The sequence below is a fragment of the Puntigrus tetrazona genome, chromosome 12, assembly GCF_018831695.1.
Source record: "Puntigrus tetrazona isolate hp1 chromosome 12, ASM1883169v1, whole genome shotgun sequence".
NCBI lineage: Eukaryota > Metazoa > Chordata > Actinopteri > Cypriniformes > Cyprinidae > Puntigrus > Puntigrus tetrazona.
In genome coordinates this window covers 3,544,805-3,552,596 of record NC_056710.1, presented here as the reverse complement: position 1 = coordinate 3,552,596, position 7,792 = coordinate 3,544,805, and positions in this window count along the sequence as shown.

Here is a 7,792-nt window from a genome sequence, read left to right as displayed (position 1 = left end):
GCTTGACAGTTAATATTCACGACCCAAACCTTCACCATAGTGGGATTCGCCAAAATTACGACCGAGGCGGAAAGGCACCTCTTTTCTCCGGATGTACAGAAAGGTTATGGGACTTGTAGTTATAAATGATATCTGACGCTCAGCCTGTTTAAAGTGTAAGTCACTTTTGATATCGTTTTCTAATGAATTTTTATTGCAGTCACGTAGATGTGATTCAGAAATCACTGGAAATATACGACTTAAAATTATAGCTTTTTAAAATAAAAGCTTTTGTTATTTTTTATGATTATTTCTATTTTTATTTAAATGTATTTCTTTATAAGTATTTATAAAATTGATAACTGTAATAATACTTTGTTAGAACAAACTAATCTGAATAAAGTAATGTCTGTTGAAAATTCAACTTTGCCTTCATAGGAATAAATTATTATATTACAGTTGTCATTATAGTTTTAATTTTTTACTTTTACTAACATATTTTTTAAACTTTTGGGGCTTTTACCTCACAGTGTGAAATAATTTGGTGGTATATCAGTTCTTTCAATGCACTAGAGTGAATGAAGAGAAGAAATAGTGTTGTATTATGGGAAATTCCCTGGATACTCTCACCCAGTGTTTTATTGTTTAGGTGCGTTGGAGATTCGAGCAAAGGTTATTAGAGGTTATAGTGACCTGCAGGGTGCACGTATAGAAAAAACAAAACAATACAAACAAACATATGATATTTGTACTCAAACAAACCCCCAAACACTTTAAACACACCACAAATTATGTCTCTCTAATCAATAGCAATAATGTATAATAGTGAAATACATTTTATGATTTGAACAATAAATGCCTGTTATTATACGGCTGAAATGTATAAACGTAGAGACTGAAACTGCAAATTTCTGAAAAATAACTACATGCATAAATTCTGTTTCTATAGAAACCTGTTTTCAACTGTTTAAAAAATTGTTGTGACAATTTGGACTCATAAGCAATCCTATGCTAATATCTCAATTCTGAGATCATTTCTTAGATTTGCACAACAATAAGTCATCATCTTTAGGTATTCTCATAATAAGTCAGATTGTTTAAAAAAATATGGCATTTACTTAATAGCATTTTTTTTCCATGGATTTCTGATCAAATGCAATGGTGCAGTTCACTCGGACATTACAGTTTGTCGTGTGCTGACACTCAAGTTGTTCCAAACCAGTATAAATTTCTTTCTTCTGGCCAGATACAAAAAAAAAAAAAAAACCAAGAATGTTTTGAAGATACTGCTAACCAAATAGCTGGTGCAGCCATTGACATATGGAAAAAGAAGTAAAACGTTCACGCTATATCTAATTACGTAATTACAAGATGCGACTTGTAAAGTGCCGTATAGAACTCGTAATTACAACAGCAGGCTAGAGTTTTCTGAGAGCTATGGCTTGTGAAACCAGAGACCATAGCGGCGGCGCTTCCATTAGTAAAATGTAATTTTTTCACTGTAATAATTCTATTTAATAATTTGTAGCTTTTTCAAAGTAAATGTAATAAATAAATGCATGCAGCATGGAGAAGCTAGATATCTAGGCTATCCGTATGACAACAACCTCAAGAAATAATTATGAAGTGTAACAATAACGCATGCACTTGTGTGCGAGTAGCATTCCTTCACTCTAGTTTTATATAATTGACTGCTTAAGCTATAGAAGCGGATGGCCTTGACACATTCTATTTTGCTAATACCTAAACTTTCTCTGTGACAGGTGCCAAGACTCTTCTGCTTTCTCATATTACTTCCGAATTAAATGTAGGTCCGGGAGCCAGTGGCGGGGTGGCTGGCCCAAAACTTCTCGATGGGGTCAGCCCGGGTCAACGCGGTAGCCTGCGGACGGCTGCTGTATATCCGCATCGCTCGCCTGGGCGTTTTTAGCATGTATTGTAGTCGGGACAACCGCTTCCTCCAGTGGCAGTTTGCCCGTAGCAAACACAGAGCGCACCGCACCGAACACGCTTCCCTCTTCCCTCAGTTATGACCGCCCGAAAGCAATGGCAATGCAGCACGTTTCAGGAGGAAACTAATGCCCCGAGGCAATATGAGCCAAATGACGGCTTAGTCCACAGTGTTGACGTGGACACCGTGTCAGATCTAGGTATGAAATTAGCTTCAGAACAGCAGCTTATACTGCAATGATGCTCCTTACGGAGATATTTTCATTTTCAGAATTTAATTTCACAGTATATTATGCAAATTATATATATACTAACTTTTTGTATGCACAGAGAAGCTACATTCGCAAGAAGAAAGAAGAAAGAAGAAGAAGAAGAAGAAGAAGAAAGAAGAAGAAGAAAGAGAAAGAGAATAAATACTTTCAAGTGTTCATGCTTGAACTATCACCAGCCTTTCCTTTAAAAATTTCAGACATTAATCTGGATAAATGATGCAAACAGACAAGTAGTAAAAACTGAACGTGCCAAAAAAGAAAAAACTTTATTAAATTAAAATAAGAAAAACATATGTCAAACCAAAAATAAAGCAATATATTCTGTAAAAAAAAAAAAAAAAAAAAAAAAAATATATATATATATATATATATATATATATACTGCTATATATATATATATATACATATAAATTCTTTCTTTCTTCTTTTTATCTTTCTATTTATAATTCTTTTCATCTTTTATCTTTGTATCTTTACTCTCAGATATTTACTATTTGCATTGTTTATTGACAATTTTTGTACAGCAATGTAAGGGCCCTTTTCATTAATAATTAGAAAGCTGGAGGATTTTGGAATGTATTTTGTTTCTTAAGCTGGAATGAATAAAATACCCAGATGTATCTAACTATCTTTAACTAGATTTTATAGATAGATAGATAGATAGATAGATAGATAGATAGATAGATAGATAGATAGATGAAATAGATGAATCATAACTATTCATAAATGTAATTTAGTACCATAAGATGGTAAGCGTTAATCATGCAAAATGTTAATTTAAATAATAAACAAACTAAAATAAAGTTAATTGAATTCCAAATGTAATAAGAAACAAAGAAACAAAACAAAAGCAAAAAAAAAAAAAAACATGCCGCATTATTTGAGTTATTGTATTTACTATTTTTTTACTATATGCAGTATATAAACAGTCTTTCTTTACCTGCAGTAAGAGAGTTGACTTATGCACACACAATAAAGATCAAATTCATAGTTCATTCCTTTTCATCAAATTGTGCACTCAAAATGCACAGGTTAAAAACAACCTTTTGTTTTTCTTAAGCCCAGCAGCTGTTTAAATGATTTATTTTAAGGGTGGTTGTGAATGTTTTGCTTAAACAGTGCCTCAAATCCCTGATATGATGATATAATAAGCATTTCTGTGCTTTTTAAGCGTAAATAATTAATAATTTACAACACAAATATCAAGCAAGTGCATTTATGTGTTTAGTTAATGACTAGGGAATTCGTAGCATTAGACATAATGTCCACTAAACATGAACAACTAGCGTTTGTCATTCTGTATAATCCATTGTTACTATGAAGCGAGGACTAGTGCAAGCTCAAAATGGGAATGCCAGGCAAAAGTCACCAGGATGGGAGAAGAAAATCCTTCAATCTGGGCGGCTGTTAAAAGAACAAATTAGAAAATGTAACTTTCATAAGCATCAAAGTGTATTGTATTTGCATTACAGATCAGCCACTTATTACAAAAATGATAATAATTAAATTAAATATTATTATAATGCGACAAAACCATAGTTATTCTTTCATTATTTATATTGTTATCAGAGTTTATTATTATTATAGAAACAAAAACTAAAACCATAAAAGCTTCTTTTGTTATCATAAAAGTTTATCATATATATATATATATATATATAAATATATAATATTTATATCCAAATATAATGATATAAAAATATCAAATATTTTTGTCAATATACGTATTATAAATATATACAGAACACACAAAACTGCAAATAAACTCTTTAAATTATTGTATTTCATCCTGCCTTTAGTTTTGTTGTTTTATATTAGACTCTGGGTGTTGGTACCTTGCTCCTGAGCGGGCGCATAAGCCAAACTCTTGATGACAGGTCCACTGCTGTGCTCTTGCCATTGTACTGGCAAAGCTTTGCACTGTGATATGATAACACTGGTCGATCAGATCATGCTGTCTGAGACGGCTCACAATGGAAGACTGGCACACAGCAGGATCAGTGTCTTAACCTCTACACAGAGAGAGGAGGTGGGAGAAGATGACATATGTTCTGAAGAATCTCTCTATGAGTTCACCCAGAATATAAAGATAAAAATGTATGACTTTTTTCTTTTGTCAAATTCATGCAATGGTCTTCCATTTTATGGTTGTATCCTCTTCTGCTTTTTTTGCCCCTTGGGAGCTTAGGCTGAATGACACAGGAATTCACAGACAGTAACACTATTGCTCAAATAACTGCTTTTTTTCCACAACATCAATTAAATAAATGGAATACATTGATAGCTCCATCTCAAATCCACAAATGCCTTTAATAAATGGATTACTCCACCCCAGAATGGAAATATCATTTAACCCACTTACCCTATGTCATGCAAACCATAAAGCTCATTTGTCTTTGGAGACGCAATCTAAGATATTTTAGATCCATTGACTGTCATGGTAATGAACACTGTCAAGTCTAGAAAAGTATGAATATGCGTCAGAATGGTCATCTGCGTTCAACCATAATGTTATGAAGTATCTGAGTTTTGCACAAAAGAAAAATAAATAATGACTTTATGTTGTAGCTTCGCCAATGTTACAGTTGAACCACTGCCAAGCAGATGAACTATTCTGATGGCGTCTTTTCCTGCTTTTCTAGGCCTAATGTAATTACTGTCAGTAGGATAGTCCTCTTCCTATTTTCATCCGATATCTTAGGTGTGTTCGAAGACAAACTCTTTTATAGGTTTGGAATGACATGAAATAGTAATTAATATTCAAAATTTCATTTTCATTATTAACATACCTATTACTAAGAAAGCTAAAATATATAAGCTATAACTGCTTCTGTAATAAGCAGAAACTAGGAGTAAATTAATGAACAATTTTATGGTTTAACAAGAATTGGGCCTTAAAATGAAACTGTGCATAGGTACATTTTGATCCAATTAAGTAAGTACATCTCTATATATTGCTTGTGTATCTTTGAAAAATGGTTAAACTGCGCCGCTTCAAATACATTGTAAACATTCTGGGAGAAATAAAATATGCTTATCATTGCCATTGGAACTTGTATGCCATAATTATGTTCATCACTATATATTTTTAGTAAAGTCATAAATATATTAACCTTAATTGCTATATAAAACAACACACTTTATCAAGTGCTTAGTCAACATGTTAAAATAAGTGTCCTTTTCAACACATGATAAAAGCGATATAATTTGGCGCTTTTTTTTTAAACACGCTTTGTGAAATTGGTCAGGAAAGTGTTTTCAGTATTTCCAGCTCAAACCTCAATAGAAGCATGCGTATCTAGTTCCTCATTTTGGCAATTGGAAGAAGTAAAAGCCATAGATGCTGATGGTTGGCGTAGCCTCTTGCTCCTGTCACGGTGATACAGGAAAAACAGCACAAAATGCTGTCTTACAACAGAAGTAGAAGAAAAAGCACAGACAGTTTTGTTGTATTGTAATAATAGTAACTGCAGGTGACTTAAGAGACGAAAAGCTCAGGAATGGCCTGCGCGAGTGTCAGAGATACCGCACCTATCAAGCATCATTCCAAAGGATGGCTTGTTTGGAAGAGAATCAGTCAATACCATGTCGCCTCCGCTGTAAAGCTATGGAGAAAAAACATGCAGATAAGCCCTACAACTAATGAATTAGTTTTAACATGGAGCCAAAATCTATACAGTGATATTAAAACAAGCAGCTTATGAATTGCTGTAGCAGGGGTGCATCTTGAGTGACTAGTGGGTTGAATAAGGTGTTGTGTTTGTGGTCTCTACACACACTCACAGTGTAGTGGCGTGATTGGACAGGATGTGCAGCAGCCAGGATTCAGGAAGAACTCTGATGTTTTGGAGCTCCTGCAGATTGCTGCCTGAGGTTATGAACACACACCAAACAACACATACTTCGCTGAACAAAATGTAGTAGCTCTCTCAAATATAAAGTTTTCTTTAAAATGTTTTCTCTCATAGTTTTCAAGCTATACATTGTTTTTTCATCAGAACAGTTGCATAGGAATTTAGCGTTACATCACTGGTTCTGCTTTGTTTTTACAGAGCAGATAGATTGCCTGGAGTTGCGTAGGCTACATATAAGTAAATTGGAGCAATTAAAATAGGGACGAGATCCTTTTGGGGTGAGATCATTTCAAATATCAACATTGGCTTCAGGAATTCCAGAAAAAGTCTTAACTTTAAACTGTTACTTCTGTTAAGAAACATCTCAAATATAGATTTGTTTACTTGAAACACACAGCTGTTTGGCTTCAATGGTGTCTTGCTATTTAGGGATTTTCAAACAATATTTCAAACTAAATGTTATCAGCAATCACCCAGTGAGACACAGGGCCCAAGACTCATCTAAATTATCAGATAAATCTGTTACCCATTCTCAATTGAAAAGTGCCCAAGCATAACTGTTAAAAAAAAGCCTTGTAAAACGCTCAAAACACTGCTTAATGTATCTTTAGCATTAACGCAACTAAGCGAGTGCTAATAACCGTTTCCTTTCAGGTTTCCCCACGTTTACATCTCGCGACACGTCACTATAACGTTTTTTTGTCCATGCAGGTTTGTATGACATGATGGTAGTATAACAACAAAGTGTTCACGATAAATTATTCTTTTAAGACCTAAAAATAGCCACATCAGCTGTTATCTGTGATGTATTTCAGAATAGTTGATAGAGTTGTCACTGTCTGTTTGGTAGGCGTTGGAGGACCAGTAGTTGAGGTTCTGACTGTGACCATGGCGTGATCCTGTAGCTGGGATGTACTGTTTTGTCTGGACACTTTGTGGAGATATACACATTCATTGTGCAAGCCCAGTCTGTTTTCAGTTAAATAACAATGAGGCATAACAGCCTTCAGAGACTGGGGACAAAGGTATATAGTAGTTTGAAGATCGATGTTGCTTAGGCGGTGTTGGTTGTGATGTTGTGAGCATCTATCCGCGACAGCAGAGCACCATTCAGTAATGCCATACATGCGAAGAGCTTGAAAGATAGTAATGTATTTTTTTGACCTGAGGCTGTTCCAAGAAAACCGTTTCCTGAAACAGACAGATAAATGATGGAGGGATGTCATTAAAAGCATATGTGCATAGGTAGCTGCTTATCAGGTCATTTTCAAAAAATTAAGATAGTGTACTGAATTACCTTAGCGTCCTCCATAAGTGGAGTTCACTAATGGATCCGTGCATTGTGTTTTGCTGATAGCTGTAAATACCATAGAAGGTTACCTACTTGGAGAAGAGGTAGTGCGGTGCTGTAGGCTGTAGTAGAGTCTGTCTGAGAGGTTTAACTGCAGAGTACAGCCAGCACAGCACTGCTCTCAAAACCTCCTTCCCTCTCATTGGGTCTTGAACAATCTAGACACAGAAATCTTATTAGTTTCCTGCTGATTTACACCATCTGCTCAATTTGATCGTTCTAATATCCATTATGTATGCAGAGGTGACAGCGATGGAAAGTACTTTATAGTGTTATTAAGAATGTCCAGGCCAGATGTCACCCAAAATCAAAACTACGTTTTGCACAGAAAAAAAGCCTATTTTAAGACCCTTAAGTGTTTGATAGAGGGGAAATAGGCTAAATCA